Source organism: Mesoplodon densirostris, chromosome 11, assembly GCF_025265405.1.
Source record: "Mesoplodon densirostris isolate mMesDen1 chromosome 11, mMesDen1 primary haplotype, whole genome shotgun sequence".
Lineage (NCBI taxonomy): Eukaryota > Metazoa > Chordata > Mammalia > Artiodactyla > Ziphiidae > Mesoplodon > Mesoplodon densirostris.
Genome location: NC_082671.1, coordinates 21,266,015 through 21,290,853, shown reverse-complemented (window position 1 = coordinate 21,290,853; position 24,839 = coordinate 21,266,015). Strand labels below are relative to the sequence as shown.

The 24,839-nt window shown below is 37.9% G+C and overlaps 1 protein-coding gene across 1 annotated transcript in view; it reads left to right on the top strand.

The window, feature by feature from the left end:
- The window catches only part of SOX5 (SRY-box transcription factor 5), a 739,414-nt gene that overhangs the window by 68,760 nt on the left and 645,815 nt on the right, over positions 1-24,839 (top strand). The window contains exon 2 of the mRNA XM_060112407.1: positions 9,009-9,069. The gene's annotated coding sequence lies outside the window, so the exon portion shown is untranslated. The remainder of the gene's footprint in view (positions 1-9,008; positions 9,070-24,839) is intronic.

Here is a 24,839-nt window from a genome sequence, read left to right as displayed (position 1 = left end):
TTTTTTTAGACTCCATATATATGTGTTAGCATACAATATTTATTTTCCTTTTTCTGACATACTTCACTCTGTATGACAGTCTGTAGGTCAATCCACCTCACAACAAATAACTCAATTTCGTTTCTTTTTATGGCTGAATAATATTCCATTGTATATATGTGCCACATCTTCTTTATCCATTCATCTGTCGATGGACACTTAGGTTGCTTCCATGTCCTGGCTATTGTAAATAATGCTGCAATGAACATTGTGCTACATGACTCTTTTTGAATTATGGTTTCCTCAGGGTATGTGCCCAGTAGTGGGATTGCTGGGTTGTATGGTAGTTCTATTTTTCGTATTTTAAGCAGCCTCCATACTGTTCTCCATAATGGCTGTATCAATTTACATTCCCACCAACAGTACAAGAGGGTTCCCTTTTCTCCACACCGTCTCCAGCATTTATTGTTTATAGTTTTTTGATGATGGCCATTCTGACTGTGTGAGGTGACACCTCATTGTAATTTTGAATTGCATTTCTTTAATGATTAATGATGCTGAGCATCCTTTCATGTGTTTGTTGGCAGTCTGTATATCTTCTTTGGAGAAATGTCTGTTTAGGTCTTCTGCCCATTTTTGGGTTGGGTTGTTTGTTTTTCTGATATTGAGCTGCATGAGCTGTTTATAAATTTTGGACATTAATTCTTTGTCAGTTGCTTCATTTGCAAATAGTTTCTCCCATTCTGAGGGTTGTCTTTTCATCTTGTTTATGGTTTCCTTTGCTGTGCAAAAGCTTTTAAGTTTCATTAGGTTCCATTTGTTTATTTTTGTTTTTATTTCCATTTCTCTAGGAGGTGGGCCAAAAATGATCTTGCTGTGATTTGTGTCATAGAGTGTTCTGCCTATATTTTCCTCTAAGAGTTTTATAGTGTCTGACCTTACATTTAGGTCTTTAATCCATTTTGAGTTTACTTTTGTGTACGATGTTAGGGAGTGTTCTAATTTCATTCTTTTACATGTAGCTGTCCAGTTTTCCCAGCACTACTTATTGAAGAGGCTGTTTTTTCTCCTTTGTATATTCTTGCTTCCTTTATCAAAAATAAGGTGACCATGTGTGCATGGGTTTATCTCTGGGCTTTCTATCCTGTTCCATTGATCTCTATTTCTGTTTTTATGCCAGTACCATATTGTCTTGATTACTGTAGCTTTGTAGTATAGTCTGAATTCTGGGAGCCTGATTCCTCCAGCCCCATTTTTCTTTCTCAAGATTGCTTTGGCCATTCGGAGTCTTTTCTGTGTCCATACAAAGTGTGAAATTTTTTGTTCCAGTTCTGTGAAAAATGCCATTGGTAGTTTGATAGGGATTGCACTGAATCTGTAGACTGCTCTGGGTAGTAGAGTCATTTTCACAATGTTGATTCTTCCAATCCAAGAACATGGTATATCTCTCCCTCTATTTGTATCATCTTGAATTTCTTTCATCAGTGTCTTCTAGTTTTCTGCATATAGGTCTTTTGTCTCCTTAGGTACGTTTATTCCTAGATATTTTATTCTTTATGCTGCAGTGGTAGATAGGAGTGTTTCCTTAGTGTCCCTTTCTGATCTTTTGCTGTTAGTGTATAGGAATGCCAGAGACTTCTGTGCATTAATTTTGTATCCTGCTACTTTATCAAAGTCATTGATTAGCTCTAGTAGTTTTCTGGTAGCATCTTTAGGATTCTCTATGTATAGTATCATGTCATCTGCAAACAGTAACAGCTTTACTTCTTCTTTTCTGATTTGTATTCCTTTAATTTCTTTTTCTTCTCTGATTGCTGTGGTTAAAACTTCCAAAACTATGTTGAATAATAGTGGTGAGAGTGCACAACGTTGTCTTGTTCCTGATCTTAGCGGAAATGATTTCAGTGTTTCACCATTGAGAATGATGTTGACTGTGGGTTTGTCATATATGGCCTTTATTATGTTGAGGTAAGTTCCCTCTATGCCTTCTTTCTGGAGGGTTTTTATCATAAATTGGTGTTGAATTGTGTCAAAAGCTTTTTCTGCATCTATTGAGATGATCATATGGTTTTTCTCTTTCAATTTGTTAATATGGTTTATCACACTGATTGATTTGAATATAGGAAGGATCCTTGCATTCCTGGAATAAACCCCACTTGATCATGGTGTATGATCCTTTTAAAGTGCTGTTGGATTCTGTTTGCTAGTATTTTGTTGAGGATTTTTGTATTTATGTTCATCAGTGATACTGTCCTGTAGTTTTCTTTCTCTGAGGCATCCTTGTCTGGTTTTGGTATCAGAGTGATGGTGGCCTCATAGAATGAGTTTGGGAGTGTTCCTCCCTCTGCTATATTTTGGAAGAGTTTGAGAAGGATAGGTATTAGCTCTTCTCTAAATGTTTGATAGAATTCACCTGTGAAGCCATCTGGTCCTGGGCTTTTGTTTGTTGGAAGATTTTTAATCACAGTTTCAATTTCATTGTTTGTGATTGGTCTGTTTATACTTTCTATTTCTTCCTGGTTCAGTCTCAGAAGGTTGTGCTTTTCTAAGAATTTGTCCATTTCTTCCAGGTTGTCCATTTTATTGGCATATAGTTGCTGGTGGTAATCACTCATCATCGTTTGTATTTCTGCAGTGTCAGTTGTTACTTCTCCATTTTGATTTGTAATTCTATTGATTTGAGTCTTCTCCCTTTCTTTCTTGTTGAGTCTGGCTAATGGTTTATCAATTTTGTTTATCTTCTCAAAGAACCAGCTTTTCATTTTATTGATCTTTGCTAGTGTTTCCTTCATTTCCTTTTTATTTCTTCCTGATCTGATCTTTATGATTTCTTTCCTTCTGCTAACTTTGGGGTTTTTTTGCTCTTCTTTCTCTAATTGCTTTAGGTGTAAAGTTAGGCTGTTTATTGGAGATGTTTCTTGTTTCTTGAGGTAGGATTGTATTGCTATAAACTTCCCTCTTAGAACTGCTTTTGCTACATCCTGTAGATTTGGGGTCATCATGTTTTCATTGTCATTTGTTTCTAGGTATCCTTTCATTTCCTCTTTGATTTCTTCAGTGATCTCTTGGTTATTTAGTAGTGTATTGTTTAGCCTCCATGTGTTTGTATTTTTTACAGAGTTTTCCTGTAAGTGATATATAGTCTCATAGCACTGGGGTTGGAAAAGGTACTTGATACTATTTAAATTTTCTTAAATTTACCAAGGCTTGATTTGTGACTCAAGTTATGATCTATCCTGGAGAATGTTCCATGAGCACTTGAGAAGAAAGTGTATTCTGTTGTTTTGGACAGACTGTCCTATAAGTATCAATTAAGTCCATCTGGTCTAATGTGTCATTGAAAGCTTGTGTTTCCTTATTTATTTTCATTTTCAGTGATCTGTCCATTGGTGAAAGTGGAGTGTTAAAGTCCCCTACTATGATTGTGTTACTGTCGATTTCCCCTTTTATGGCTGTTAGTATTTGCCTTATGTATTGAGGTGCTCCTATGTTGGGTGCATAAATATTTACAATTGTTATATCTTCTTCTTGGATTGACCCCTTGATTATTATGTAGTGTGCTTCTCTGTGTCTTGTAATAGTCTTTATTTTAAAGTCTATTTTGTCTAATATGAGAATTGCTACTCCAACTTTCTTTTGATTTCCATTTGCATGGAACATCTTTTACCACCCCCTCAGTTTCAGTTTGTATATGTCCCTAGGTCTGAAGTGGATCTCTTGTAGACAGCATATGTATGGGTCGTGTTTTGTATCCATTCAGCCAGTCTATGAGTCTTTGTCTTTTGGTTGGAGCATTTAATCCATTTACATTTAAGGTATTATCAATATGTATGTTCCTATTACCATTTTCTTTATTATTTTGGGTTTATTATTGTAGGTCTTTTCCTTCTCTTGTGTTTCCTGCCTAGAGAAGTTCCTTCAGCATTTGTTGGAAAGCTGGGTTGATGGTGCTGTATTCTCTTAGCTTTTGCTTGTCTGTAAGGTTTTAATTTCTCCATTGAATCTGAGTGAGATCCTTGCTGGGTAGAGTAATCTTGGTTGTAGTTTCTTCCCTTTCATCACTTTAAATATATCCTTTCACTCGCCTCTGGCTTGCACAATTTCTGCTGAAAGATCAGCTGTTAACCTTATGGTGATTCCCTTGTATGTTTTTTGTTGTTTTTTCCTTGCTGCTTTTAATATTTCTTCTTTGTATTTAATTTTTGATAGTTTGATTAATATGTGTCTTGGCATGTTTCTCCTTGGCTTTATCCTGTATGGGACTCTGTGCACTTCCTGGACTTGATTGATTATTACCTTTCCCATATTAGGGGTGTTTTCAACTATAATCTCTTCAAATATTTTCTCAGTCCCTTTTTGTCTTCTTCTTTTGGGACCCCTATAATTTGAATGTTGATGTGTTTAATGTTGTCCCAGATGTCTCTGAGACTGTCATCAATTCTTTTCATTCTTTTTTCTTTATTCCGCTCTGTGGTAATTATTTCCACTATTTTATCTTGCAGGTCACTTACCCGTTCTTCTGCCTCAGTTAATCTTCTATTGATTCTTTCTAGAGAATTTTAAATTTCATTTATTGTGTTGTTCATCATTGTTTGTTTCCTCTTTAGTTCTTCTAGGTCCTTGTTAAATGTTTCTTGTATTTTCTCCATTCTTTTTCCAAGATTTTGTGTCATCTTTACTACCATTATTCTGAGTTGTTTTTCAGGTAGACTGCCTATTTCCTTTTCATTTGTTTGGTCTGGTGGGTTTTTACCCTGCTCCTTCACCTGCTGTGTGTTTTTCTGTCTTCTCATTTTGCTTAACTTACTGTGTTTGGGGTCTCCTTTTTGCAGGCTGCAGGTTCATAGTTCCTGTTGTTTTTGGTGTCTTCCCCCAGTGGCTAAGGTTGCTTCAGTGTGTTGTGTAGGCTTCCCGGTGGAGGGGACTAGTGCCTTCCTGTTGGATGAGGCTGGATCTTATCTTTGTGGTGGGCAGGCCCACGTCTGGTGGTGTGTTTTGTTGTTTCTGTGACATTATTATGATTTTAAGCAGTCTCTCTGCTAATGGGTGCGGTTGTGTTCCTGTCTTGCTAGTTGTTTGGCATAGTGTGTCCAGCACTGTACCTTGCTGGTCGTTGAGTGCAGCTGGGTCTTAGCGTTGAGATGGAGATCTCTGGGCGAGCTTTCGCCATTTGATATTACGTGGAGCTCAGAGGTCTCTGTTGGACCAGTGTCCTGAACTTGGCTTTCCACCTGGCTGGAGCACCAAGACCCTGTCAGCCACATGGCTCAGATGAAAAGGGAGAAAAAAGAAAAAAAGAGTAAAATAAAATAAAGTTATTAAAATAATAAATTTAAAAATTATTAATAATGAAAAAAATTTAAAAGTGATTAAAAAAAAAGAAAGAAGAGAGCAGCCAAACCAAAAAACACATCCACCAATGATCACAATCACTAAAAACTATACTAAAACCAACAAAGAAACAAACAAACCAAAACAACGGAGAGACAGAACCCAAGTACAAATGGTAAAAGCAAAGCTATACAGACAAAATCACACAGAGAATCATACACATAAATGCTCACAAAAAGAGAAAGAGAAAAAATATATATGTCTATGTATAAGAAAAAAAAGGAGGAAGAGAGCAACCAAATCAATAAACAAATCTACCAATGATAATAAGCTCTAAATACTAAACTAAGATAAGCATAAAACCAGAAACAAATTAGATGCAGAAAGTAAACCCCAAGTCTACAGTTGCTCCCAAAGTCCACCGCCTCAATTTTGGGATGATTCATTGTGTATTCAGGTATTCCACAGATGCAGGGTATATGAAGTTGATGGTGCAGATTTAATCCACTGCTGCTGAGGCTGCTGGGAGAAATTTCCCTTTCTCTGTTCGCACAGCTTCTGGGGTTCAGCTTTGTATTTGGCCCCACCTCTGCGTGTGGGTAAATTGAGGGTGTCTGTTCCCGCCCAGGCAGGATAGGGTTAAAGGAGCAGCTGAATAGGGGGCTCTGACTTACTCAGGCTGTGGGGCAGGAGGGTTAAGGATGCAGGGCGACCCTGCGGTGGCAGAAGCCAGCATGACATTGCAACAGCCTGAGGTGTGCTGTGTGTTCTCCCAGGGAAGTTGTCCCTGGATCATGGGACCCTGGCAGTGGCGGGCTGCACGGGCTCTTGGGAGGGGAGGTGTGGAGAGTGACCTGTGCTTGTACACAGGCTTCTTAGTGGCTGCAGCAGCAGCCTTAGCACTTCATGCCTTTCTCTGCTGTCCCTGCTGATAGCCGCGGCTCATGCCCATCTCTGGAGCTCATTTAGGCGGTGCTCTGAAACCCTTCTCCTCGTGCACCCTGAAACAATGGTCTCTTGCCTCTTAGGCAGGTCTAGACTTTTTCCTGGACTCCCTCCTGGCTAGCTGTGGTGCAGTAGCCCTCTTCAGGCTTTGTTCATGCAGCCAACCCCAGTCCTCTCCCTGGGATCTGACCTCTGAAGCCCTAGCCTCAGCTTCCAGCCTCCAGCTGTTCTGGTGGGTGAGCAGACAAGCCTCTCGGGCTGGTGAGTCCTGGTCGGCAACAATCCTCTGTGCGGGAATCTCTCTGCTTTGCCCTCTGCACCCCTGTTGCTGAGCTCTCCTCCATGGCTCCAAAGCTTCCCCCCAACCGTCCCTTTGTTTCCACCAGTTAAGGGGCTTTCTAGTGTATGGAAACCTTTCCTCCTTCACAGCTCCCTCCCACTGGTGCAGGTCCCATCCCTATCCTTTTGTCTCTGTTTTTTCTTTTTTCTTTTGCCCTACCCAGGTACGTGGGGATTTTCTTGCCTTTTGGGAAGTCTGAGGTCTTCTGCCAGCATTCAGTAGATGTTCTGTAGGAGTTGTTCCACATGTAGATGTATTTCTGATGTATCTGTGAGGAGGAAGGTGATCTCCGCGTCTTACTCTTCTGCCATCTTGAAGGTCTCCCTCCAGTACAATCTTGAATAGAAGTGACATGAGTGGACACCCTTGTCTTATTTCTGATCATAGTGGGAAACTAGTCAGTCTTTTACTACTACATATGTTAGTTGTGAGGTTTTTGTAGATGCTCTTTATTAGGTTGAGGAAGTTCCCTTCTATTGCTAGTTTGTTGAATGTTTATATCATGAAAGGGTGTTGGATTGTGTCAAATGCTTTTCAGCATCTATAGAGGTGATCTTATGGTTTTATGTTATTAGTATGATATATTACATTATTTGATATTTAGATGTTAAACCAACTTTGCATTTCTAGGATAAATCCCACTTAGTCTTGGTGTTTAGTTTCTTTTACTATTTTGTAGCCTTTAAAAGAATTTAGGTACCCCAGAAACCACCCCAAATTATTGTTTGTTTCAAAAATGAGAAGTCTTATATAGACTAATAATCAAAAGTTATACAGGTAACCTGGTCCTAGATCATCTCTAAATCTCTGGCTCTAGTATGTTAGATCAATATCCTAGAAGTAGAATTCTGTTACCCTGAGCGTATCATTTTGAAGTCTTATTTAAAATACTAACCACAGGGCTTCCCTGGTGGCACAGTGGTTAAGAATCCTCCTGCCAATGCAGGGGACATGGGTTTGATCCCTGGTCTGGGAAGATCCCACATGCTGTGGAACAACTAAACCCGTGTGCCACAACTACTGAGCTTGTGCTCTAGAGCCCACGAGCCAGAACTACGGAGCCCACATGCCACAACTACTGAAGCCCACGTGCCTATTACCCATGCTTTGCAACAAGAGAAGCCACCGCAATGAGAAGCCCGCACACTACAACGAAGGGTAGCCCCCACTCTCCGTGACTAGAGAAAGCCCGCGTGCAGCAACGAATACCCAAAGCATCCAAAACTTAATTAATTCATTAACAATACATAAATAAAATAAAATACTAACCACATAATCTGATTGATGGTACACGTAACTGTACCCTCCTAGGGCATAAACGTTATGTAATTTATATTTATACAATTTTAATGATCATGTTTCAAATCATAAAAGTCATTAACAAATGTTTAAACATTTTGAAACCATTTTGAAACCATAATCATTCTGAGACCAAAGTTTAAAAAGCTGAGAATAGATAATGAACCTCCCCTTATAAAAAAGAATTCTATACTGATAAATAAATAATAAAATGATAATATAGTTAACATGTATTGAAAATTTTTTAAATTTTTGGATTTATATCAAGGCTATGAAACCATTTTACAGATCAAGAAAATAAACCTTCAAAGAGGTTAGATAAATTTCTAAAGACATAAAGCTCTTCTGTCATGGGACCAATGCTTAAATCCTGGCCTTTGGGGTCTGGCTCAGATAAAGTGACTAAGTATCAATACAGTGTTTCTGGGTTTAGTTTGCTATTTTTGTTTTTATTGTTTTAACGTAGAAATTATCCAGTGAGTTTGTAAACCCTTTATTCTTATACAACTTAGTATCCTAGTACAATGTAGCACTGTGCTTTGGTAAGTGCTAGTCTGAGTTAATAAATTTCAGTGCCCATTAGCCTGTTATCCTTAAAGTATTGTAGTTGTAAGTAAGGTTGCATTATAAGTATATTTTAAGTTAACCATCATGGACTATAAGAATGGTTAAAATTTTTTCTCTCAATAAAACTGGGCCCAGGGTGATCATAGGCTACATACATGCACATGTGCTTACATGACTGAATTAATAATATAAAATTTTAAAAAGTGATTTAATTGAAACAGCTTCACGATAATTTGTTCACATTTTTTTTACATTTCAACTATCATTATATCTTGCCTGTCATTTATGAAAGTTTGTTTTTTGAGTGCTCATTTATTATTCATTCATCAGGTATTAACTGGCATAGTCCTATGAGTCTGACGTTGTGTGGCTATGAATCTGGTCTAGAAAAAATTTTAGAATGAAATTACTTAATATTTCTTCCAAAGTTATGTAGTAGAAATCTTAACTCTCTTTATAATGTTTAATTTTTTTTTCACCTAAGTATTTTGGAATTACTTTGATTTTTCCCTAAATACCTGTCTTTCTTTGTTATTTTTTTTCTTAGCGTTGCAAGAAATAGATAATATCAAGGACATCAGGAGTGGGAGAGATTGCAGACTCAGCAGGTCAGAACATTGTATTATTATCATTTGCTGATCATTCTTTTGTCATTAATTTTGGAGTTCTTGATCTCTTGCCACTTGTTTATTTCTTATCCATGCTTACTTGGTGTGGTTTTCAGTTTTGCAAGTAACGACTAAAGCCTTTAGATAATAAGTCCAGCATTTAGGCATTCTCTTTTTAGGATTTGAAGATGAAAAAATAATTCGAAGAGTTTTTCAGGAATAGAAGAAGATTTCTTACCTAATATGGTACACAGTTACCCTGATTTCTATTGTCCTTTTTAGGGTGTAAACAGTTTTGAAATGAAGACTTTTTGATGACTTTTCCAGAATCAAAACTTTAAAACATATACAATGTTATTAATTATGTAATTGTAGTGGGAGAACACTTGGGTCATGAAAGTCAAGTTTCCTTTCTTTTCTGCCCTGTTCTCGGGGCACAGGGACACCTCTAAAAGCTCTTGATGCTCTTAGAGTCAATCTGTTTACCAACGCTAATTTTAACTACTGAATGTTGACTACCATATGTAAATTGAAGGTTAATTAGTCAAAGGGTCTACTGTGAGCATTTGTCAGCCATTGTGGAAAGTTTAGTGTAAGTCACACTCAGTAAGCTGGATGCAGCCATGCTGGCCTTTGCAGTCCCCATTTCCCTGAGTGTCACCATGAGTGACTGATTGCTCGTGTTCATCTCCTGCTTCAAGGAAGACTACCAGTTGTCTTAAATAGTGATTATGACTCTTGCTACTATTGCTTAGTTATTTATAGAAGCTTGGGAGTCCTCTCCCTTTCTGTTACCCCTCTAGTGTTACCACTTCCACAACTCTCCTGGAGTTTGACTTAGCTCGTCAACATCCAGGCCTCCTAGAGAGCAACTACCAGTGGGCTTTTCGGGTTCCATCACACAGAGAGATAAATAGCTTTGTTCTTCAGTCTGATCACATCTCTTCAAGTGAAATGGCTTATTCAGAAAGGATCTAAGCTTAAAGTTCTTCTGCCAGGATGCTTCAGGGATTTAGTTATTTTCTAGAATTATGGACTAAACAGATTATTATTGTATGCATCTTGAGAGAACACCACTCTCCAGCTTAAAGGAGAGATAATTTCAAGTATATCTTGATGCATCGCATATACTCGGGTCTCTGCTCTTGGCTAAATTAAGAAAGAGTCCTGCAAAAAGCTGTGTTTAGAATGATATGCCCAAGTAATTGGGTTTGTAAGTATGTCTGCACTGATTCTTGTAGAGTTGAGAACCACTTTTTAGTGATACGTGTATAAAGAGTTTTCTGGTAGTAAACATCTCCCAATTTTCAGTTTATAAATATCATTGAACTAAACATTAAAAAGAAATAAATTGAAGCCAAAAGTAGTGGATTTTCTTGGCATCCAGCTGTATGTATATATTGATGTTAAATTGAATACAGTTGTTTGAGTTTTGCATGTTTGGAAGTGAGATCAAGAAGGAAGAGTCCTCATAGATCCCTTATAGTCTTGACGCATAGAAAGAACTTCAGTCTAATCCATCTATTTCACAAACCTACATTGCTTCCCACTGTCACATGAAATATTAGTAACAGAGATTAATCTATGTTTCTCGATATGATGCAGGCCCACTGAATTACGTGCCTTACAGGTTATGGAACACAAACAACTCTGCACACAACATTGTGCACACAACATTGTACACACACATAAAAAATACCATCATCATTTGTCATCTTCACCAATTTATATTTGATAAAGAATACCATTGATACTCATACTTCACTTTGAATTGTATTGATATTTGAAGAACTCAAGAACGTTAAGAGTTTTTTTTACTGTTGTTTCTCTGAAGAAGTTCCCTATTCAGCTGGATGAAACGATAAGATGATCATTCATTCATATATACAACAGAAGTTCCTACTCTTCTGGAGTTTTCACTGTAGTGGAGGAAAACATAAAATGAGGATTTTAATATATATGTTAATGGGAATACATACTAAGGAGGAAATAAAGCAGAGTAAATTGAGAATGGTGGGAGGCTGTATCCAATACCATGTCTAGGGTAGGTCTTTCTGATAAGGAGAGAACAGAGCACAGACTTGAATGTAGTGAGAGGGAATGATTTAGATATATGGGTGAAGAGACTTACATTCAGTGGGAAGAACAAGTATAATGAGTGTGCTTGGTATGTTGAAGGAACGTCAAGAAGGGCACTGTGGCCAGAGAGAGTAAGGAGTGGACAAGTAAGAGATGAGAAAGGGTAGGATGTTGTGATGACCATTTTATAAGGCCTGGTAGACCATGGCAGGACCTTGACTATTATTCTGAGTGAGATGGGAATCATTAAGGGGATTTCAGCCAATAAAGGGGCATGATGTGGCTCTCAAGGTTTAAGGATCACTTGGACTTACAGCTTGGGTAAAACATTAAAGATTTCTTTCTTTATACACAGAATATAAATTATGAATGAAAATAGACTTTAACAATGATTAGGGCAACATTATCTGATTAAGATTTTGACTGATGATTGTGTTCAGGGAGCTCATGTTAAATAGTAGAGCTGTCATTTTTCATTTTCATGACTTTAATTTGCAGAATTCTTTTGATTTTGAATCATGTTCTTCAGTTCTGTATAACTTATTTTTTTCATAATAGGCACATTAATGACAAGGGTATGTAATATTTAGAAATTTGTGTGTCCAGTTAGTTGCTTTGCATAGCTGAATTTCCCATTTGTTTGTCATTGTTAATTTCAACCCAAACTACATAGCCTTGTGTAAGTCCATAAACAAGTCATGAATTTTTATCTCCTAGTTGTAAGGGAGAATATTTGAAAAGTATGTTATGGTTTATTGTAATGATCACATGATTGATAAGACTATGAGAAGGAAACACGGATCAGTTAAAAAAAAAAACAAAAACAGCTTCCTAGGACTTATAGGGCATGAATTCTGGAACCAGCTCTGAAACTTACCAGGAGGACGACTTGAGGTCTTTAACCTGTGTTTGCCTGCTAAATGACGAACCCTGCTTCTCCCATAAAGAGAATTGCATTGCTACTGTTATCTCTGCGGTTCCTTTACATTTGTTAAACCAATGTGTGCAATGTGTAGATAAAAATTGGTTGAATTAGTAATCACTTACGTTAGAAGTGACCATTTTTAATATAAATGAAAAAATAGGGATATACTATATAAATAACAGAGGAAAATGTCCATATTTATTTTCAGAAAAATTAGGTTATAGAAGGTATTATTGATATTTAGAAGGAAGGGTTATTTCTAAAATTATTATTACTGTCATGTCAAAGAATCAAAGTGATTATTGAAAAGGGAATTGAGGAGGTGGGAGTGCCTTCACCTATCAGTCTTACGGCAGCAGTTTCCAATTGCCCAATAACTGTTTACTAGAAATGTGTCAGACTTTTGAATCAATGCATTAAAAACTATCTTAAAACTATAAGTAGGTATATAAGCTTAGATTTTCATTATTTGACTTTTAGAATATTCATGTAATAAATATATATTTTGTTTTCATAAACAAATATATAAATCTGTTTGCTTATGAATACTTAGTATAATTTTCTTAAAAATTCTTGTTTATTCTAAATTCTTTCCCTTTTAGTCATAAGAATAGGAATCAGGTTTATGTTTAAACGGAGAAATAAGGAAATTACTCTTTGACACTGTTTTTTGAAGGAGAGGGTATGCAGCCTCAACTTCACATATGCATGTAAAATTGTTGAATCTGCTGTGATTCCAGTCCCTTTTTTGCTGGGAGGTTCTCCTTCTCCTGGAAGGGCCAGTCCCTCCCCCATGCTTAAACCTACTTCCTCTGGCAGTTCCAAAAACGTTGATTCTTCCATTGAGTATCTTCAACTTCTTCTTTATTGGAAGCTTTAATGGTTAAACATGTCAACCCCCTCTTAAATAATAAATAAACAAAACCTTCCCTTTGACCTTATTTCTCCCCCCAGCTACCACTCCCTTCATATACTTATTTCCCCAGAGTTTTAACTTACTGTCTCCATTTTCTTTCTTCCTTCTTGCTCATCAGCCCTCTTCTACTCCTATCCTGCCAACCATTGCCAAGGTCATCAGTTATCTCCATCACACTAAATCCATATGGTAATTGTCAGTGATTTTCTTATTCGGCCCTTGAGTTCTTTCAACTGCTTGAATGACTTTCCACTTTCCACTCCAGTTAAAAACTTTTTTTTTCTCTTTGCATTTTGCTGAATGAATCTATCTTGTTCTCCACTGTATCCCTAAAATACTTTTCAAGGTGCTTTGCTTATAGCTTGTGCTAAATGAATTTAGTTTGAAGATCCAAAACCAAATATTATAGTGTGAGATATAATGTCAAAAAGCCTACAAAAGAGCTACAACCTGATGTTCTATGGGGGTTCATAGTAAAGAGAAAGAAAGTTTCATAAACAAAACAGTATTTGAGCTGGATCTTAAAGGATGATTTTCCTAGCAGAGATGTTAGATACTGGTAGGGCTTAACTAGTATATATTTAAGATCCTGGTATCTTAAGTGTCTTTTTCGGCTTGGGTAAGTTTGGATTCAGCACAGCGTATACAAAAGGGAGACAATGATTCTAAAGATATGGTGGGCTATTTACAACATAAAGAAACTTTACAGTTCAAATCTGTAAAGAGGACTTTGAATCTCATGCTAGTGATTAGACTTAACAGGACTTGGGGAGCCATTAAAAATTTTTGTTTGTTTTTTAAGGGAATGTGGGTGGTGATTGGGTCTATGCCTTGGATTAAGTAGTTAATATGCTGGCAGTATGAGGTTGATTGAAAGGGGAGAAGCTATAAGGGGAAGGTAGGAGACGATTGTAGTCATTTAAGCAAGAGATCCAGAAAGTCAGGACCAAGATGGTAAAACCTGGGGACAGATAGGAGCAGAAATCCAGAGATGGAATCGTTAGGGTAGACTTCCTGGAGCAATAAGGGATGAATTTTAACCTTAAGTAATTGAAATAAAAGCCATGCAATTCACAGATATAGGAAACTGGAAAAATTAATGGTTTGTATTTATTTACATATTTTTAATTAGTGGGAGGTACGTGAATTGTTTTGAGAGTCTGTACATTTGAAATACCAATGTTGATATATCGAAGAAGCATTCCATGCAGAGATTCTGGAACTAAGCAGGGGAGTTGAGAATGAAGCTATGCGAGATTACATTCGGTAGCAAAATTTGCCTCCTTGGTGGAAGAGCAATCCAGGCTTAGGAAACACCCTGAAAGACCAACAGTCTGAATGCCGTGTGGAATTTTGGAGAAGACCAAATGGAACAGTCAAAGTAGAAGAAACTCTGAAGCTTGAATTGTAGTTTTGCTGCTTGACAAGCTATGTGGTCCTGAAGTAGGCTTTGGTTTATTTATTCATTTATTTATTTTTAATCTTTGCACAAGTCCTGCCTGAGTGGTCTGCAAATCATAAACACTAAATGCAGACTCAGTTGGCTCCCTAGAATATAATCATTTCTGGATTATGGAATTTTTTGAAGTATTGAAAATTGTTTAGATGTTCCTTCATTCATTGGTTCATTCATTCATTCATATATTCTTACTAAGTCTTAACCTGTGGCAGGCAATCTTTTAGTTATATTGCCTGATTTTTCTCCATCCATTCTTGACTAGGTTTTCACCAGTTCAGTTTAGCATATTATTCCCAGTTAGTTATAGGAAAAATACTGATTGATTTCGATCTTGTCCATCTATGGAATCACGCCATCCAAATCTCAGACTATGTCTCCTCTTCCTCAAGTTGGTTGGAGCAAGTGATGGAGAGTGTTACTTTTACATTTATCATAATAGGAAATACATTCATTATCCTGATTCCCTTTAGATGATCATAGTAAAATACTTAACTTATAAATGATTTAAATCATCCTCAACAGTAGTTAAACCCGCTGGTGTTGTAGAGATCTGACAGACATAACTATTATCATACGACTACTGAGAAGTTTTTGGACCGAAGTGCCAGTTAGAAGAGAGGAGCCCTATCCCTGAATGCTGAATGAGTGCTTGCCTGGGGTGTCCCCAGGAACAGGAGCTGACACAGGTGTTCAGCACAGTTGCTTACTGCTTCCCATCAAGAAGGATGGGGGGTTCTTAGCACTGCTGGTTTGTGGCACTCAGCATATTTGGCAAGCAGTCAGCCCTGGCTGTGGATTTCCCTGGGGAAAATAAAAGCCACAGGGAAGTCATCAGTGTGACCTTCTGCTGGGTAGTTGGCACATGGCTGCACCACGGGAAGGCTTTCAGTTGTCATTTTCTGAACGGGTAGATATCAGGTGCTGATGGAGGCTCTCCATTCAAGGTGGGAAGTGGAAAAGGAGAAAAAATATTGAGCAGAAGCTTACCAAATAATTCCCAGTCATGAAGCTTAACACCAGCTGATCTGCTGATAAAAGGGATATTCTTGTGGGGAGGGGGGAGGGAGTTTCTTTGGTTCTGTAAGCACAATTATAAGCTTTCCTATTTAAGTCTGACCCATCATATTGAAATGCTGTCACTAGTATCATTAGCAAGTAAAGTGTTGATAACATAGTCAAATGCACAGCAGAGTTCTGGCTCTTAAGTGTCTGGACTAACTCCCAATATTAGGAATAGGAGTCAAACTGCCATCACTTTTCCTGTGCTAACAGACGCCCTGCCATTAGCAGTCTGAAGGCAATTTTAATAAAATACATAGCCCTGCTGAGTTGGTCTCAAAAGATAAATAAGCAATGTAGAAAAGAAGCTTTTGTTTAAAGTAATTATTTAAACTATGCATTACAGGTATTTTTCTTTTACCAGTAAGGCAAATGCTAACAGAATTTCAATAATGCTTTGGTGGCATTTATCTAAATAATGTGATATTGTCATTTCACAGACTTAAAGTCTCGCCTTATTTTCACTTATATACAAAATGGGGGCAAATTGGATCCAGGTATCAAGTGCATGCGTTTTACAGTTTATATTACATTTTTTTGTGTGTGAACAGTGTTGTATTCTTGGACAGATTTATGGAAATGTAACAAGCTGGTGATAGAGTTCTGGGAATTGCAGACTTGACTTCCAAACACAGATTAGAACAGGAGGGCAAAGAACATCTTTTTATTTTTCCTTTGCTGTCAGGAAGGGAATCACATTTCAGTTTTTTAAAAACTTTTTAATAAGATGCTTATATGTAAACCACAGTCACAAGGGTGTAATAAATTTGTGCATGTATCAGAGGAGCCAAAGCTTTGTTTGCCAAAAGGTAAAAATCTCAGAAAGCTTTTTAAGAGTCTATTTGGAAACCATTGAAATTACCGCCTTTCCTTCCCTTCTTAATAGCGACATACTGCCCTGAGATCCATAATATAGAATTAGTTCTGGCCTTATAGTAGGCAGAGTTAGAACTTGCCTACATAAGTGTGACATGTGGGACATCAGGAAGGCTCCTATTTCTAAGTGCCATCCAGGGGGAAGCAAAGCAGCATGTGCTTTGGAATGAGACAGACCTCAGTTCAAATCCTACTCAAGTCCCAGCTCTTTTTTTTCATGATGTATTATTGTAGGCAAGTTATGCGTCTTCTCTAAGTCTTTGTTTCCTCATCTATAAATTGGGAATAATAACAAAACCAACCTTGTATGATTGTTCCCTGGATGTAATGAGACAATACATGTAAAACATTTAGGATGGTGCCTGGCACAGAGTGAGCACCCGGAGAATGTTTGTTTTTATATTAATGAACTTCTAACACACTTTTATCAGGAAGGTTACATGTTAAATATTGTGCTAGAAATTGAGGTAAATACGTGGATCAATATATGGTCTCCACTTCAAAATTAAAATCTTTAATGCAAGACAGACATTTTAGCAGATAACTCAGATGCTGTGTGCCACTTGTTGTATTGGTATAGGTCTAGTGGACATAAAGGAGGCAGGGCTAGAGAGTTCCCTGATGGCCTAGTGGTTAGGATTCTGGGCTTTCACTGCCATGGCCTGAGATCAATCCCTGATAGGGAAACTGAGATCCCATAAGCTGCATGGCGCAGCAAAAAAAAAAAAAAAAAAAAAAAAAAATGGAGGCAGGGCTTAATCTTGGCCATGGAAAAAATTACTGTAAAATCTTGGTTTATTAAGTTTTCAAAGGGAAGATGCTATGTATTTTCACCCTGAGCCGTTGTGATCAAAACCAACTATTTTTTTCCAGTGATTTGTTCCCAGTTCCTTGTTCTTTCTATTCTTCTTCTTTTACATTTATGTAAACTTTTTCTTTGATTGTTAGCACCATGGTTAGATGATATCTGTACTCAGACAAGAGGTAAACATAAATCAACACTCAAATGCTGCTCAGCATCTCTGCTAAAATGATTTAGGGGAAGAGTTGAAAACGGAGGTTTTATTCTCTTACATTGCCGAATGGAATGAAAATTAGTACAAGCCTTTGGACAGGAATTAGGCAATATCTAACAAATCTACATTTACACACCATTTGATCCAGCAATCCTATTTTTTGGAATTTATCCTGAAGATACATCTTTGACAATATGAGGATCATATGCCCAAGTTTAATCATTGTGGCATTGTTTATAATTGTAAAATATTAAAAACTACCTAAATGCTCATGCATAGGAGAATAGTTGAATACATTAGAACACTATGGAATCTCCACATAATGAGGTACCGTGCAGCTGTAAAAAGAATGAAAGGATACAGAGTAATTTCCAGGTTATACTGCTAAGTGAAAAAGTGCAGAAAAGTAATATCTAGAATGAAAGGGAAATAAAAAAATACACTTGTATCTGCTAATTGGGGCAAAAAATAGGAAAGATAAGCTGGAAACTCATGAAATTGGTTTTTACGTACAGAGGTTGGGCCCAGCAAATGGGTATTGAGAGAATGAAAATAAGGTAGAAGTGGTGACAGGAGAGTGTGACACTTATCTGAATATCCTTTTTCTTTTGTATAGATCTGATTTTTGGAACTGTGTTAATGTTTGACATACTCAAAACCAAATAATTAATTAAAATGAGCTAGGGTGTTTAGGGAGCCTCACATGAAAACAAAAAATAACAAACGATTAATTGTATTCATATGAATTACAAATGAAGGGGGTGGGGGAAAAGAGCTAATTTAAGTAACTTTGCCAAACAGATTTTTGACTTTATACTCTAAGATTAAAAAAAAAATGAACTATTGTATTTTCATAAGAAAATTTGCTTTTCACACAATATGGATTAATAATTCTGCTTTTCATGGAGGTGAGAGTTAACATTTCTGAACTGCTTTGAGTATATACTAGGATTGTGGATAACGAGAGCCATTTTCCTACTGTAAAAGAAATGAGGGCTAGAATGAACCCTGTGATGTTGAATGGAATTGAGGTATCAATAAAAACTCATGGTGTGTGTTATAAAGAAATAGTTGTGAGTGTGTGTGTGTGTGAGTGTGTGTGTATGTGTATGTGTCCATTTATATATTCCCTAGCTCTATCTGCTGAGAGGGCTTAAAAGCAGTAATACCTCAGTATTGATGAGCACCCCTACTACCTAGATCTTCGTTTCTGAATATCATTCTCCAATAAAAGACACCAAGAATCCTTGTAGAAATGGATGATTCTAGGGCAAGAAGAAAAACTGTGTGGTGAGAAACTGGAAAATCTTATGGTTCAAGAAAGTAAGGCATGACTAAAAAGAATCGAAACAGGTTGAAAGGACACAAGAGCCATTTTGACATGGCTCCCAATGGCCACATCTGGGACATTTGAGCAAGGAAATAATGATAGTAATGGATTATACTCAATATAGTCCATGATGTTATTAACAGTGTTGAAAAATAATAAATGGGAGAGAAAGGAAAGCTCATTTTATAACAGTAGAATACCAATTAATAACTGTAGAAGGAATGTTGGAAATAGAAAATGACCATTTGGTGAACACCACCTTAATGATTTTCTCAGGCAAAAATCATGACTGGATGCTAAATTAGTGGTGAAAATATGATGATAAATAGGATACTTACATAGTGTCCAAATATCTCTTTTCAGAATGCTTGTAGTGATCAAAGTTAGTATCACCAGTAAAGAGACTTATTAGCATCATGTACCACTGCTGTGACTCACTGAGGAAGGCACAAAAAATCATTTCTGTCATGTTCTTGCCAAAAATGCATGAATTTTATCATGAGGAAATATCAGACAACTCAAACTGAAGGACATATTACAAAATAACTGGGCAGTACTCTTTTTTTTTTTTTTTTTTTTTTTTTTTTTTTTTCTGTACGCGGGCCTCTCACTGCTGTGGCCCCTCCCGTTGCGGAGCACAGGCTCCGGACACACAGGCCCCGCGGCCATGGCTCGCGGGCCCAGCCGCTCCGCGGCACGCGGGATCCTCCGGGATCGGGGCACGAACCCGCGTCCCCTGCATCGGCAGGCGGACTCCCAACCACTGCGCCACCAGGGAGGCCCTACTCTTAAGAAGTGTCAAGGTCATGAAAAACAAAGAAAGACTGAGGAATTGTCCCAAATGGAAAGAGACTAAGAAGACAGGATAACTAAATACTGGCTCATGGTCCAAGAAAAGGACATGAGTGGGACAGTTGTTGAAATTTGAATAAGGTCTGTATATCAGTCAGTTTTTTCAGTTAATTTCTTAGTTTTGCTCATTGTACTGTGGATTTGAAGATGTTAATATGCCAGGAAGCTGGGAACTCCATACTATTTTTGCATTTTTTTCTAAGTCTGAAATTATTTCAAAATGAAATGTTAAATTTAAAAATTAAAACATGTGCCTTAAATAAGATGTATGTATGTGTTACCCATTCTTCTTTATTATCATAAAGGAAAAAGTGTGCTATGTAAGAGGGTAACATCACTGGGCTCTAGGAAGAAAAAAGTCATAATAGAGTGATATGTATGTTATGTTGTGAATTGGGTCTTATTCTGTTAACTGCCTCTGACATACACTCTGTAAGCCTTGAGGGTACTTACTATGTCTTTGTATTTACTAGTCTATTTGCCAATAAAATAGGGTTAATGATCTTAGCACTATGGTTTCTAATTAATCACATCAATAGAGGAGAGCATGTCAAGTACAGAGCCCGACAACAATAATTTTAAGAAGCACTCAAATGAAGATCAAAATTTAATGCCAGTGAATGATCAGGTATCTTCTGGTAGGTGTAAAACTCCAGATTATTTCCAGGGAGGGAAGATAGAGCTGGTATATTCAGTCCAATGGATGTGTGTGAAGAGATCAATAATCAGATAAAAGCTAGAAAGGAAGTATGGGCACAGTACACAGCATAGCCAGTCAGTGGGTCTCTGAGAGTCCAGATTCTTAAGTTAGAAACAGGGTCTGGTGACGATGAGGAGCTTGATGATGCCAGTGAGGTGGTGGTAGTGCCGCGAATGCTTTGTGACAGCATTAAAGGACTAGAGTGAAGGATCAGTAGCAACCTGTGGTTGCACGGAGTTCTGTGTGCCACCATCTTGGTTTCACATACATTCATACTCAGAAATTTAATGTTTAACATAGTTGTAAGATGTAGGTGGAGAGATTGATTTCATTACCTATGTTTTTATAGATGAGGAAACTCAGATTCAGCATTTCCAAAATCCTATAGCTAATAAGTACAGAAAGGATTTGTACTCTGGACCAGAGTGTTCATTTGAGTTTACTAACCTTCTAGCATCAGATAAAATATAGATTTTCCTTCCACACTAGCGCACAATATGGAGTGGAAGTATTTTTGCCAAACTTGGGAATACATAACTCTTCTAGTGCATGTACTCAAGAAGCATCATTACCAATAGTATTTAACACAGAGATTGTAGGACTTGCCCAGAATCCCAAGAGTTAGTGCCAGAAATAAAATGAGAACTCTAGTTGTCCATAGTCAGGGCAGAGATTATCCTGTTGGCCACATTATGAATTGTCTTCAGTGCAGATAGCTCTTGGATAGTCCAGCACCAACCAGGAAGACTGGAGGTCTGCTTCCCAGGCTGGGTACCACTCACTGGAAGAGGCTGGGTCCAAAGGGGCCTTGAACAGTGGAGTTCTGACTCTGTGTTGAGACATTAATGAGCATTTTGAGCATTATGGTGATTTGAATAAAATTCTGTCGGTTGCTTGAAAATCTTGGGAGTAGAGTTAGAGGCCATAGGTCAATTATCTTACCTACGTAGAATGAAAAGCAGTCGAAATCTAGCAGAGGCCTTGGGGTCAATATTCTGAGTGTGTTATCTCATCCAGCACCTGAAACTCTCCCCAGACTCTTAGTTTCGTGAATTACTCGGGACATTGGAGAAGTTCCTTCTGTCCAGTGGCAGTATAGTCTTTCCTTCGAAGAATGCTTTGAGTGATATCAGAGCTTTTATGTGACTTTGACATTTGCCAGAAAGGTTATGGTATCTGCTAAGACACACAAATATTGTCCCTATTTATAGTGTGTGTATTGCCATGACAGAAACAGAAAATTTAAAAAAAACACTATTAATTCTTTACCATTAGAACAAGAGTTCCTTTTCTATTATATATATTTGACTTCCAAACTCAGGGTTTATTAAAGACTTAATATCAATATATGTTACAAAGACCATATAAAATATAAAATTTAATCTAATCACTAATAATTTAGAGATTAATATGGAATCTAAGAGCTAGATAATGCTTATCTAAGTCACTGATTTTGTAGACAAGGGACTGAGGCTCAGCGAGGTTAAATTTTGCATCATTTTTACGGTTAATAAGCGACAGAGCCAGAAAAAGAACCCAGATTTCTTGATTCCTAGCCCAGCTTTCTTTCCACTGTGGCATGATTTCTTATGACATGTATGAGATTAGAGCAAAATTATTTTTGTTGAAATGCCTGAGAAGCGTTGTGGGTCTCTTGTTGATGTTTTGTGGAAGGAGGGAGTTTATTCTATCCTTGATTTTGTTTTTTTTGCTTTTACACTACAATTAATAAATGAATAATATCCTCTGTCTATCCCACATTAATAAGGTCCTACTGATTTTTTTTTATCTCCAATAATCTGCTGATAGGTTTGGAAAATCCTTTCTTGTCTCAGAATAAATGCATGCATACCTTTGAGTTGCTAGCACTTGAACTGCTAATCCATTAAAGTGACTAATCTGAGAAATCACCTCTCTCATTAGGTGCCCTGGATCACAAATGTCTTTTGATAGTACTGCAGTGGTAATGTAGGGATTTGCAACTGGCAGGCAGGAATTGAATTGCCATCATTTGGCTTTAGCAGGAGTTAGAGTCTTGTCTCCAACATAAGCATGAGCCAAGGTACTGTCTCCTTTTTTCTAATTTTAGTTGGAACCATTGGCACCGATCTTACCTAGACAGACTAGTGTTATTTCTACCCAGCACAATCTGCTGGCATGGGCTCCATTCCAAGCCACGCAGTTGAACTTCTCCCCCTGGTTTAGCAAACAGAGAGAGATATGATTGGATGTAGAGGACAGGAGCTTTCACCTTTTTCATTAGAAGCCATCCTTTCAGGCATAGAGATTCTAGGTTTAATTGGTTCAATGTATGACTCAGAGAGAATTGGCTCTTATGATTGAAAATTGCAGTGTGCTTTAATTGTGGGTCATGAAATAATTACTCCAGTGTTTTGGTTCTGGCACATGGATATTGATACATTTAACTGCTCAAGGGTGGGGAGAAAGGTGAGAATTGATGTCTGCTTACCAGCCCTCACCTGTTCGTTATGGGAGAAGATGAGCTGTATAATTGTCCTGTCACGATCTCTAGTCATGGGCACGCATCCCCAATGGCATCTCTCACGACCTCAGTCACACCGGCCATGCTGAGGCTTCCATCCGCACCCCTTTATCAGAACCCTCCGTGAGACCTCTTCAGAGCATCAGCGCTCTCCCTCAGCTAACTCCCATACCATGGAGAGTCAAGAGGGGACATCACAGCCTTTGCAACCTTGACCCTCTGTGCAGCCATACCTGAGCCCTTTCTCTCTACTTCAGTTTGTCATGGGATGTCTGCTGCAAGGCTGATGTCTCACAAAGTGCCATTCGGAAAGCAGGCCACATAAACATAGAGGAGTTTATACGATTGCCCATCTCACCCCAGCCTACCCTGGACTTGCCCTGTGGGAGCAGGTGTATGGAGCCCTCACGGTAGCATTTGAGGTCTCTTCCCCCTGGTGACTCTTCCTTCTAAATTAAAAGTGCCCATAACACTCAAACTCTTTCATTATTTCACATAAACAGTGGTTTTCCATATGTAAAAGCAGCAGATTTTTTTCCTCTGGTTGCTTGTGACCCAAATGAGAAAGACTGTCCTTGGAATGGGGAGAGTTAACATATGGGGTTATTTCATATATCATCATGCAGGGGACTCAATGGTAAAGAGAAAAAACACAGACTGTCCTCATGGGGCACACAGTGAGATCACATAGAGCTTATTAGTTTTTGTTGTTCTTCAAAACAATAGATATAATCATGTCCACAAATAGGAGATTCTAATAAACAACTAGAGAGTATGTTTAAATTTTATAGAAAGGAGGGCTTTGAAGTGTGTATCACATCCTGAAGTTCTGATTGAAAAATAGCAAATCATTACCCAAGGGGATAAGAATTCCATAAACTTACGCCACTACTCTTCTCTCTCTCCGCCCCACCCCGCAACCCTGCCTTCATTTGTCCTGTAACATTGTTCTTCTGTCCCCTGGTTGGATAGTTGTTTTGGTAGAAGTTCCATGTTCCCTGTCTACCACGTCCCGTTGGCTGACTTTTGCCTACTTTTCAATCACGGATGAGCTGCCCTCTTATAGTGTGATAGCCTGATAAGATTAGTAATAATAATGAATAATAATCATTAAACACGTAGACCTTGGGTCATGGTATTAGATGAATTATGTCATTTAATTATCAGAGCAGCCCTTTGGGAAAGGTATATCCCTATTATCCTTGTCCTACAGATGAGCAAGTTGATGCAAAGTGAGAGCAGGCAATCCAAAAACACGTAAGTGGGCACAACAGGATTTTATCTGACACCAACTTCTGAGTCCCTATCGCTTAGGAATTGTATTCAGGTTCAAGTAACAGAAACCTGAGTGGTGGTGGTTTGAACCAGATAGGAGTTTTTTTTATCTTCCACAATACAAGAGGGTCAGATGCAGTCCAAGCTGTTCTGCCATGCTGCTAGGGATCCAGAGTCCTTCCAGTTTTCTCTTCCACCACATTTAGGGTAGATCCTCATTCTAATGCTCACAAAAGACCTGGTACAGCTTTAGTAGGGTAGCTCTATTGCATATCAAGGCAGGAAGTAGGAGAAGCACAAACAGCAAAGAACAGAAAGGCCAAAGCAGTCAGAGCTGTCCCCTTCTAAAAGGTTTTCCCTGAATCTTCTCCCAACTTCCATTTATATCTCAGGGCTATTAGTAGGATTCTATTTATACATTTAACGGGTCTGCTTTATTATTGGGAAGGGATATTGGGTGGCCAGTTAGCGTTCTCTGCTATGGCTCTTAATGCCCCTGATATACTGCATTTTCCTATAGCATAAGAATAGGAACAGGGAATTTTTAAAATTATTTAAAATAAACCAGAAATGTTTCTTTGTCTAGGGTCTCCTCCATGGTTATGCTTATTAAAACACACACTCACACACACACATAAATGTATGCCTCTTGAATGGAAAGATATCCATCTTCTGATGGGATATTTTCTATAGAAGCTTTAGCAAATATTTAGCACACACCTGCTTATAAGGAGATATTAATAATTGGTCTGGAAATGGGGAACTGAGACAACATTACCC